Genomic DNA, 12,497 nt, shown 5'->3' on the forward strand with positions numbered 1-12,497 from the left:
TTTGAATTAGTTTGTTTAATGGTAGAGGAAGGTAATCTACATGTAGAATTAGAGAGTTCTTTTAGATTATTATTATGACATATATAGCTGGCCAGCTTACATGGAAATTAAGGATGACTACTCTAGATAATTACCGTAATGTTAGAGGGGAATAATTTAAATCCAAATTTGTTGTTACTTAAAGATTGCTTGCTTAATAAAATTGGTGCACAATTTAGAAGCAACTCAGTTGTATACGTTTTATCCTTTTTTGCGAGAATTTCTATGATATGCTTCTGTTTTCTACCACGTTTTATGATGTTTAGCATGAAGCTTAAAACGAGTCACTGATAATAAGTAACTGTAAGATTTGTTATATTGAATCATTCAGGGGTTTGGTAGAACCCATGACGATGACGCAGCACAATTTATATAACTATGGGCGCGTTTAGTTCCCCGTTCAAAAATTTTTGGATGTCAAATCAGCACTTTGACCGGATGTCGGGAGGATTTTTCGGACACTAATTAAAAAACTAATTTCAGAACTCACTTGGAAACCACGAGACGAATCTTTTGAGGACTTTGACCGCGTCATTAGCACATATGGGTTACTGTAGCACTTATGGCTAATCATGCACTAATTAGGCTTAAAAGATTCGTCTCGTCATGTACATCCAAACTGTGTAATTAGTTTTGTTATTTAATTACATTTAGTGCTTCATACATGTGTTTAAAGGGGAGGTGAAAATTTTTGGGTGAAAATTTTTGGGAACTAAACGCGCCCTATATTCTGTTAGTATGTCGCGCATCGATATCTCTTGTTGGTAACTAACCCCACCCGTACTGTGGCCCTAGGGAGCACCTATGCTCTCTGTATTGTACTGAGGAGTTGGTAGAAGCTGCCATTTTTCTTGAGCATCCCCCTGAAGATGAACCGTGCTGCTTCAAGCAAAGAACGAACTCCAACAAAAGAGGCGCCCGTACTGTTCGTACAGTAGTTGCACACAAGGTAATCAAGCATTTACCTTGATTGCTTGCTTGCTGCAGAATTCGATTTATGATGTGTCGGGTGCGATTTTCGTTTATTGATTGCGTTGGTCACGGCTCGTATCAACACCTCAAGCTCTTGATATTGTGTTGAGCTGTCGCATAAGGTTGGTAGCTGAAGCGCATCTAGGACGATAGATGTTAATGGTAAGTTTCGGTGATTAATGATAACTGTATGCGACTAACGTGTGTTTTGGAGGAAAAATCAATGATTAGATTAGTCTCATATGAAATATGAAAGGAGACCCCTCAATTCAAAACAATCATGCATGCTAAGGACTCAATTCCAAAGATTAAGGACATTTCTAGTCTCAAGTGTCACAAGGAGATGAATGACACTTGATTTAGTTAGGGTTTATAGTTTTTAGTTCTTGACCGTACTATTAAGAGGGGTTCATGAGTTAGTAGCTTGACTAAATTTGAGTTGGCCTTAGAAATCTTGCACACTCGCTCAAAAACAGCTCAATATGGTCAATAGAAGTCAACACAATACTTGGAAAAAGAAACAATAGAAGTTACATTAGATGTACTATGTTCCAGAGAGCATGTTTTGGTGGACCTCAACTCGTCTTCAGCACCGGTTGAACCGACGCTTCAAAATCAACCACCGGTGCATTGGATGTACTATGTTCCAGAGAGCTTGTTTGAGTTGATCAATGAACCTCTTCAGCACCGGTTGAACCGATGCCTCTACGGAGCATGCACCGGTGCAATGACATAAGCCTGGATACTGTGTCAGAAATCCCAACGGCTACTAATTGGACATAGAGAGACCGGTTGAACCGACGCATTCACTTTCTAACCCGTCGGTTCTTCCAATGGTCACGTTTTTTCTGCAGTATACTTCCAACGGCTATGTGGCCCTCTCCACTCTATATAAGGGCACCCCCTAACTCTTTTGAAGTGCCTTTGACACCTTGAATACCTGATACCACCCTCGAGAAGAAGAGAAAGTGTTTTGAGCAAAAGAGTGAAAATCTAGTACATTGATTGTGCTTCAACCTTGAAGAATTCAACCTTTGCAAGTGTAGCAAGTGTGTTTGAGCTAGGGCCAACTGAGTGTAGGTCAAGTGAAGGCTTAGGAGCTTGTTACTCTTGGTGTTTGACAGCACCTAGCCGGTCTCGGTGATCGGGAGGTTCTTGGTGAGCTCTTGGAGTTTGTGGGAGCCCCAAGACAAGAAGATTGTACACGGTGTGAAGCTCGCCGTTCCGGAAATGGAGAAGGAGCATTCTTAGTGATCACTTGCTCCTTGGTGAAGCAAGGGAGCTATACCCTTGTGTGGGTGCTCCAACGTGGATTAGGGGGGGAGCGTCAACTCCTCGATACCACGGGAAAAAATCCGGTTGTCTCGTGTCTCTTACTTTTATTTCAAGCAATTAAATCCTTTTGTTGTTATTCTTGCTTTTGATTGCTTGTAGATTGACTAGAACAACTTGCATGGTAGTGTGATCTCTTGCTTTGGTCTTGATCTTGCTAGTGTGCAACCATCTAGACAAAATGATCATGATAGTGTGTTTACCGACCTAAGGACCTTTTGCTAGTTTGCTCTAGTGACTAGGTTTCAAATTTGTAGATTGGGCAATACTAGTCTAGGTTAAGGACTAGATAGAAATTTGAAAAAGTCCCAATTCAACCCCCCTTCTTGGGCCTCGATCCTTTCAATTGGTATCAGAGCAAGTGCTCTCTTTTTAGGCTTAAAATCCTAGAGAATGGCCGGGGGGAGTGGTGGTCCACCCAAGCTCGATGGGAGAAACTATGCTTATTGGAAAGCGCACATGGCGGGTTACCTTGAGGCTATTAATCCCATCGCTTGGGCGGTCACGGAAAAACCTATTGTCGGTCCTTGGAATGAAGATCAAATCAAATATGGTGCTAGAGCGAAAAATGCTTTGTTTGATGCTCTTAGTGATGAGATTTTTGCTCGTGTTCACAGCAAAAAGACCTCTCATGAAATTTGGGAAGCACTTGAAGGTATCTATGTTGGTTCTAAAAAACTTCGTGAAGAAAAATATCAAGTGCTTAAGGAAAAACTTAATGAATTCAAAATGCTTCCAAATGAGTTCGTTGAACAAATATATGCTCGATTAAATGTGCTTATTGAGGACATTAATGCTCTTAAAATTTCTCCTTTGTCTACTAGTGACATCATCCGGAAGATTCTTCATTGTCTACACAAGCCCAAGTACAACATCGTCACCTCATTACTCTATGAGAAGGATCATGAAACACTTGAAGTGAGTGATGTTGTTGGGAAGATTCGGTCTCATGAGATATTCCTCTTGTGAGAAGTTGGTCCACCGCAATACAAGAGAGATCTTGCACTCAAAGCTAAGAGTGATCATAAGTCCAAAAAAAACAAGTGCAAAGTTTCATCACCAAGCTCAAGCGAGGATGAAGCTAACGAAGATTCAAATGATGAAGATGGTGATGTTGAGCTAGCACTTCTCATGAGGAAGACCTCCAAGATGAGGTCAAGGTTGAACAAGAGAGGGTACAACTATGACCCCAAGAAAAACAAGTTTCGTACCCGGAAAAGTAAGGACAATGTCAAGAAAATTTGCTACAATTGTGGCAAATATGGCCACCTCTCATATGATTGTCCGAAGCCTTCAAAACTCAACAAGAAATAAGAAGATGATGACAACCAACACAAGACATCAAAGAAAAATCATGAGAAGAAGGACCACAAGAAGAAAGGGTCTTTCACAAGAAAAGAGAATGTCAAGGCTTTTCTTGGAGAATGGATCACGGATGGTGAATCCTCAAGTAATGACTCAAGTGATGAAGAATCCATGAAAAAGATTGTGGGGATTGCCATGCATGATGATAATGGTGATGGTGATGAGGCACCTCTACCTCCACCATCCATGTGCTTTATGGCAAGAGGTAACTCCAAGGTGAGTGATGACGACGACTCATCCAGTGATGAAAGTGAACATGACTTATCTCTTAATGAAGTGCAAAACATCCTAGATGAGTACCAACAAGTGATCAAGAAGTACAAATAAAAATGTAAAGTTCTTGAAATTGAATATGCCAAGCTTAAGGCCTCAAATGATGAGTTCATTGTTAGACACAATGAGGTAATTGAAACTCATGATACTTGTATTGTTCCTAGCAAGCAACTTAGAGAGGAGCATGACAAGCTACTTGCTAACCATGATGAATTGAATGTTAAATATGAGGAAGTAGTTGTGCTTAACAAGTCACTTCATGCAATAAGAAGTTTAAGTTTGATTATGCTAATTTAAGTATGATGTATCAAGAACTTGACCTTACCTTTGATGCCTTGGATGAAGAACTAAAAGAAACTCAAAAGAAAGTCATCAAAGTCAATATAGCTACTTCTTGTGATGATCTTGTGGAGTTGCCTCGCCCTACTACTTGTCATCATACTTCTCATTCTTATTCAAAAACTAACCATGGCAGGGAGAAACAACTTGATGAGGAACTTGAAAGCATGACCAAATACATGTTCAATGTGACAAGGGGAGAATACTTGCATAAGGAAATTCTTTTTAACAATGCAAGGCACTTTGGGACAAATGGACTTGGATCATTTCCCAAACCTCCGGAAAATTGTCCCAAGTCGTCGGAGCTCAAGGCATGCTTCAACAAGGAAGTTGGCTCATATTGCCAACATTGTCAAATCATCGGGCATCACACAAGGGAGTGTCCAATTCCTACTCGTCCACCTCCTACCTTGCCTCCTAATTACAAGTCTCAATTCAATGAACATCATTTTTTGATAAACAAGTTTAAAAGTGGCAAGGTTGAGGCAAAGTTCATTGGCACTCACAAGAAGGGAAAGCTACCACGCCAACTATGGGTTCCTAAAGCTTTAGTAACTTATGTCAAAGGACCCAAACTTGCTTGGGTTCCCAAACCTCAAAAGTGATTCATTTGTGTGTAGGTGAACTACAAAGCCGGTGGCAAGCATTAGGTGCTTGATAGCGGATGTACACAACACATGACCGGCTATGTAAATATGTTTACCTCACTAGATGAAGATGAGGGCGATTATGAATATGTCACCTTTGGGATAACTCAAAAGGAAAAGTTGTAGGTTTGGGTAAGGTAGCCATTACCAAGGATCTTTCTATCTCTAATGTGTTGCTTGTTGAGTTGGTTAGTTTTAATTTGTTATCTATTGCTCAACTTTGTGATCTAGGACTAATATGCACCTTTAGTGATAGTGAGGTTGTAGTGACAAGCAAGGAGGACAAGTGCTTAATATTCAAAGGATTTTGACATGGTAACATTTACCTTGTTGATTTCTCATCTAATGATGCAAGCTTGGCGACATGTCTCTTCTCTAAGAACTTCATGGGTTGGCTTTGGCATCGCCGTATTGCTCATATTGGCATGAGCCAACTCAAGAAGGCCTTCAAATGAGGTATGGTGGTTGGTGTCAAAGATGTTACTTTTGACAAAAACAAATTGTGTAGTGCTTGTCAAGCCGGGAAGCAATTTGCATCATCACATCCCATGAAGGCTTATTTGTCAACATCAAGAAGCTTGGAGCTACTACACATGGATCTTTTTGGGCCAACCACCTACAAAAGTCTTGGTAGTAATATCTACTGTCTTGTAATTGTTAATGATTACTCTAGATATACTTGGACTTTCTTTTTATAGGACAAAAGCAAGACTATGGGGATCTTCAAGATTTTTGTCAAGCAAGCTCAAAATGAATTTGAGTCTAGTGTTGTGAAGGTCCGGAGTGACAATGGCACGGAGTTTAGGAACACTCAAGTAGAAGAGCTTTGCAACGACATGGGGATCAAGAATGAGTTTTCATCAACATACACACCCCAACAAAATGGAGTGGTGGAAAGGAAGAACAAGACATTAATCACTCTTGCAACAGCAATGTTGGATGACTATGGCATCTCACAAAGATTTTGGGCGGAAGCCATCAACACCGCATGCAATGCATCCAACCGAGTTTATCTCCACCGCTTCTTGGGAAAGACACCCTATGAGCTTCTCATTGGGAGGAAGTCCAACATCTTCTACTTCTGGGTGTTTGGTTGCAAATGCTACATATTCAAGAAAAGCAAGCACCTAAGCAAGTTTGAAAGTAGATGTGATGTTGGTTTTCTTGTTGGTTATTCATCAAACTCCAAAGCATATCGAGTATTCAATAGTGCTACTAGCAAGATTGAAGAAACTTGTGATGTGGAGTTTGATGAGACTAATGGCTCCCAAAGGGAAGTTTTCTCTTGTGATGATGTAGGTGATGAACCATTTCAAGAAGTCATGAAGAACATTACTATTGGGCAAGTCAAACCAAAGGAGGAGGTAGAAGAGTTACAAGTCTCATCCACTCAAGTTGAAGTCACTTCCAAGGATGACTCAAAGGATGAAGACAAGTCTACACCACCACATCACCATGATGAGTCATTCGATGAAGAAGATGATGCCTCACTTCCTTTCCATGATGCCCAAAATGAACAAGTGGTTGAAGAACAACTTCCATTTGATGACACATACATCACAAGTGAACAAGCCCAAGCTCAAGATCAAGATGGCGAACCACTAGAAGAATCAACGTCGCAAGCACAAGAGAGGCTTACAAGAACTTCAAGAAATCATCTCATTGACTTGGTCATGGGTGACTCCTCCAGTGGAGTAAAAACTCGTAGATGTCAATATGCCTCTTTTTGTGAACATTACTCGTTTGTTTCTTGCTTGGAACCCACAAATATAGATGAAGCTCTTGAGGACCCGGATTGGGTGATGGCCATACAAGAAGAGCTCAACAACTTCACCCACAATGAAGTTTGGGTTCTTGAAGAATGTCCTCAAGACAAGAATATCATTGGTACTAAGTGGGTCTTCCGCAACAATCAAGATGAGCATGGTGTAGTGGTTCGCAACAAGGCAAGACTTGTGGCAAAGGGCTTTGCACAAGTTGAAGGGTTGGATTTTTGTGAAACATTTGTCCCCGTTGCAAGACTTGAAGCAATCCGTATCCTTTTAGTGTACGCTTCACATCACAACATGAAACTTTTTCAAATGGATGTGAAGAGTGCGTTCTTAAATGGCTTTATTAATCAGTTGGTGTTTGTTGAACAACCTCCCGGGTTTGAGGACCCCAGATATCCTAATCATATTTATAGGTTGCACAAGGCGCTCTACGGGCTCAAGCAAGCACCAAGGGCTTGGTATGAACGCCTTCGTGACTTCCTTCTCAACCAGGACTTCAAGATCAGGAGGGTGGATACAACTCCATTCACAAGAATCATCAATGAAGAGCTATTCGCATGTCAAATTTATATTGTTGATATCATTTTTGGTTCAACTAACCCCACTCTTTACAAAGAATTTGGAAAAATGATGGCTAGGGAATTCGAGATGTCCATGATCGGTGATATCAATTTCTTCCTTGGGTTTCAAATCAAGCAATTGAAGGAAGAGACGTTCATCCATCAAGAAAAATACACAAAGGATATTTTCAAGAAATTCCAGATGGATGATTGCAAGCCGATCAAGACTCCAATGCCAACTAATGGACATCTTGACTTGGATGAGGGAGGTAAACCGGTTGACCAAACTCTCTATCGTTCTATGATTGGGTCGCTTCTTTACCTAACCGCATCTAGGCCCGATATCATGTTTAGCATATGCATGTGTGCCCGTTTTTAAGCTAATCCTAAGGAATCACACCTTAGTGCCGTTAAGAGGATCCTTAGATATCTCAAGCATATGCCTAGCATAGGCTTGTGGTACCCCAAAGGCGCTAGTTTTACACTCTTGGGATACTCGGATTCGGACTTTGCCGGATGTCGTGTGGATCGCAAGAGTGCATCGGGTGGGTGCCACTTGCTATGGCATTCCTTGGTCTCTTGGTCATCAAAAAAACAAAATTTCATGGCCTCGTCAACCGCGGAGGCAGAATATATTGCCGCCGGGGCTTGTTGTGCTCAAATCCTCTACATGAAGCAAATCCTCTTGGACTATGGTGTAGCATTAGATAGGATCCCGCTCCTTTGTGATAACGAGAGTGCCGTTAAAATTGCTAATAACCCGGTTCAACACTCTCGCACCAAGCACATAGATATTCGTCATCACTTTCAAAGAGATCATGTGGCAAGGAATGATATACTACTTTGTGGTGTTCGTTCCGAAGATCAATTGGCGGATATCTTCACCAAACCACTAGATGAGAGCACCTTTTGTAGGTTGCGAAGTGAGCTTAACGTTCTAGATGCTTCTAACGTCATGTAATTGCCTAGTCATATAGATGCATTTCATATGTACAAATGCTAGGGGCTTGTCTAATCTTGTAAAGATAGTGATGAACATGGGTCTTGCATGAGCCGGTGGTCTTGGTTTCGCTCATGGCATGAAGAATGATTCATCATGAAGAAGCTTGCCAAGGGTTCAAACTTGACAAGATAGATTTAAATTTTTATATTACATGTGCTTGTCATATAGAATGCATCCATGTTTAATTTCTAGCTTTGCATTGGCATTGCATCACGTGAGTAGCATCACAAGGAAGCAAATCACACTTTGAGAAAGATATTCATGCTAAATATGATATATCAACTCTACAAGAGTGATAAGATCAATTTTGCGCTTTCATGCCTATTGAGCCACGTCCTATCGAACTTAAAGTTTCAATCTCTAAATTCATAGGCAAAGTGCCTCATATATTTGGTTTTTTGTGTTTAAAACCTCGCTTGGATCTTAATTTGCCTATGTTTATGTAAAAGCTTGCGAGTACTATAAGTATGAGTGTTTGAAGGGTGAGGTTGTCTCTCGAAAATGGTCCAAATTGAGCGTTTATGGCCTTGATTTTAGATATTTGGATCAGAAGTAGAGTTTGTAGTTCAGCAGAAATTTTTCCTTAACCACCGGTTAAACCGACGCCTTGTTTTCCCTGCATCGGTTCAACCGGTGCTTAACTCCTTGTGGCATGGTTTGTGCATCGTCTCTGGAACAACCTCCGACCATTACACCGATGGCCACCGGTGCATCCGATGGTTGGCGGATGAACCGACGCCAAAGCATCGGTTCAACTGGTGCTACTGCGTGGAGTTTTAGCCCTTGCAGCGTCTCTGGACCTTCCTCCTGCAGTTGCACCGACGCCCATCGGATACTCCGATGACCCAGTGGCGGTTCTTCCGATGCCCTCTGTTGACCTCGTTCAAACTCTTTCAGATCTAGGTCAAAATTGCTAGGTTGGTTACACCGATGCTCAAAACTCTGTGCTATCGGTTCTTCCGGTGTAAGCTAGGGTTTGCGGGTCCGATCATTCAGTTACACTTATCCCTCCCGCGAGCCCTACGTGTCAGTCTCACACCCTTCTCTTTCTTCTTCCTCCCGAGCCGCTGCGCCCCGCGCCTTCGCTCCGCCGCCGCTCGCACACAGCTCCGCCGTCCGCACACCGCCGCGCGCACACACGCCGCCACTGCAGTAGCTCTGCTCCGCTGCAGCACTGCGCACCCACGCTTCCTCCCGCGCAGCTCTGCAGCCCGCGCGCCACCGCCATCCACGTCCAGCGCCACCGCTCGCCTACACTGCTGCTCACTGTCGTCCCCGGCGCAGCTCCTCCTCTCCACCTGTGCGCAGCTCCCTTCCTTCAGACACACGCACTCGACTCCAGGACTCATTTCGTCCTCCCCATCCTTTGGTTCGAGTGCACGCAAGGTGTTCGAGGAATTGCCTCTTAGGCTTTTTCTTCGATTTCTTCTCGACCGATTCTCGGATTTGCAAGGGTATGGTGCTGCCCCTCCTAGCATGTGATGTATCTTCGTTTTCTTATCCTTTAAACACATGTTTACATATATCCTTACCTTGCTCACTCACATCAAATCTCGTTACTTCAATAGTCCTTTTAGGGTGTTAGTGAGTTGTTATCCACTAGATCTCATCATGATAGGCTCATATCATTCCATGCTTTGCTTAAGGACATTCTTCCCTTTAGTGGATATCTCATATATGCATAATCCCCTGTCTTATTTCCATTATCTTCTATCGATTCTCTATGACAGATGGCATGAGACAAGAAGGGCAAAGGCAAGCAGGTTGTGCAGAAGAAGAAACGCACTCATGAGGACCGAGAGCGAGAGAGAGCAGAGGCAGTTGCAGATGCAGTAGACAGGCAGGGTTCACTCAGGATCAGGGTTCCTCAGGCTCAGGGGGAGCCACAGCAGTAGTAGTTACGTCGCTCAGGACGTACTCGTCAGCCAGAGACAGCTCAGACCACACCTGAGTCCCGCTCTCATCCACGGACTCGAGGTGGTGGTACTCACAGGGCAGCAGGCCATGACAGTGAGAGAGAGGTAGCTGGTCAGGACAGTGATGCAGAGGAGGAGCCTCCACATGTTGAGCTGCTTGATCTTCGGGGCATTCCAGAACCTAGGGTCAAGAGATTGAGATATGTCACCCCGGAGCAGTGGTTTCCCGAGTAGAGGGACGTTGGAGTTGACCGTCGCTTTCACACTCTGCTCCAGGAATCTTTCTACCACTCTTATTTCCATATGGACATCAAGATCAGTGAGCACAAAATGCTTCACTGGGTGGCTATGCGCGTGGCAGCAGGAGGTATTCCTATACTCCCTTTGTTTGAGAGATATGAGGGTCTACCAGCAGAGGCATTATAGGTTGACTCGAGCACGTTTGGCTACCCTGCAAGGAGTTCAGATTGCCGAGGAGTCACACTTCTTGCACTATCAGGCTTATGGCAACACGGTGCCTCCTCGTCGTCCTCATGAGACTCACGTCCCGTCTGACGAAGCGGTCAGCGTTCTCTTTCAGCAGTCCTTCCTGCCTGGCACACTGAGGACCCCGGACAGACTGACTCTCGTGGCTCACACCGTACACCTAGCTTTGAGGAAGAGTCTGTTGTTCCGGATTGGATACAACGAGGGGATCACAGCTCTGCAGCAGTGACTACTACTGTATATCATGACAGGACGAGACTTTGACCTTGTCGACTTCTTCATCTGCGAGCTAGAGGACGTGATCCTGGATGGGATGACAGTTCACTGTCGCCATCTTTTTGCTCATTGGATCTGCTGGATACTCGCTCAGCTCGATCAGAATGCTCATATGGATGAGCTGGAGCAGTCGAGAATGCACTTTAGTTTTTACTCACCTACTACTCCTCGAGACGGTCGTCGTAGCCCGAGAGGCCAGCGCAGGGCACAACGGATTCTGGATGAGCGTGTTTTGGCTGAGGGTAGAGTTGTGGATGATCCCACTGCAGCTGAGGACGCTTCACTCGTAGCGGTAGAGGCCCAACTCCCACACTACCTGGACACAGACTCAGAGGACTCGGAGGATGACGAGGACTTCATACCCATTGTTACCGTCCCTCGAGGTGCTCATGATGATGAGGCAGGATCCTCTGGTGCAGCCCGAGTCCCTGCTCCTCCAGTTACTGCTGCTCAGGTCACTCAGCCTGATTCACTCGCTGCTATTCTTCAGAGGCTCTCTGACCAGCAGGACAGATTTGCGGCAGCTCAGCTGAGCATGCAAGCCGAGCAGGCTCGCTAGCAAGAGGCCCAGACACTTGTACTTGAGGGGATCTGGCAGCAGCAGGAGGCCAAGAGGTTACAGCTTCAGAAGCAGTCCCAGATTCAGCAGCAGATGTTCAAATTCTTCTCGGGATGCTTCGGTCAGCTGTACCGTCACACTAGACTGCCTGAGCCTCAGCTCCCTACACCCCAGCAGCTCCAGTTCGACCCCATTGCTCCTGCTCCACCTGTTGGTGGCTTTGTGCAGACACCCTTGGCGTCCATCCCGATGTCACCTCTTCTTCAGACCGGGTTGTTTGCCAGCCCTACTCCTACTTCCACTCTTGCTCCGGCTCTTGCTCCACAGCCTAGTGTCTGGACTGCCGAGCAGCGTGCAGAGTTCCTTAGGCAGCAGCAGGTTCTGCATCAGCTACAGCACCCCTCAGCTCAGTCCCTCACGTTCGAGTCACCCTCACAGCCTGAGGTGCTCCGTCCGTCCGTTGTTCGCCCTACTCAGCCAGACCTGACTCCCGTCACGTCTGCTCCTCCGACGGACTCCACGGTCGTCACCGAGCCAGTTGCTACCTCTACTCCAGCTACTTCTGCTGCACCGACGACTCCGGTTGAGCAGAAGTCCTCTTCGGCCGACGAAGACTGGACGGACGACGACGCCGACGACTCCGCCACTCAGTTCTCCACCGGACCGAGCATGAAGACCACGCCTTCTCCAGCTCAGGACTAGATCGCCTTCCTTTTTGGTGCTCTGTTGCCAAAGGGGGAGATAGTTAGGGGGAGTAGGCATAGGGGGAGCTTGGTGGTTTGTGGCGTGTTTCGATCTTCATGGATTTTGTGTATGGACATGTTTTTTGGATATTGTGTTTGCTCTGAGTTGACATGTCCCTACATGTGCTTTATTTCTAGTAATGCATGCTTGTTTATCGCGTTTCAATTTCATATCTTTGTATCTCTACTTTGTGTTGACATCAATCACCAAAAAA

This window comes from Panicum virgatum, chromosome 8K, assembly GCF_016808335.1.
Source record: "Panicum virgatum strain AP13 chromosome 8K, P.virgatum_v5, whole genome shotgun sequence".
Lineage (NCBI taxonomy): Eukaryota > Viridiplantae > Streptophyta > Magnoliopsida > Poales > Poaceae > Panicum > Panicum virgatum.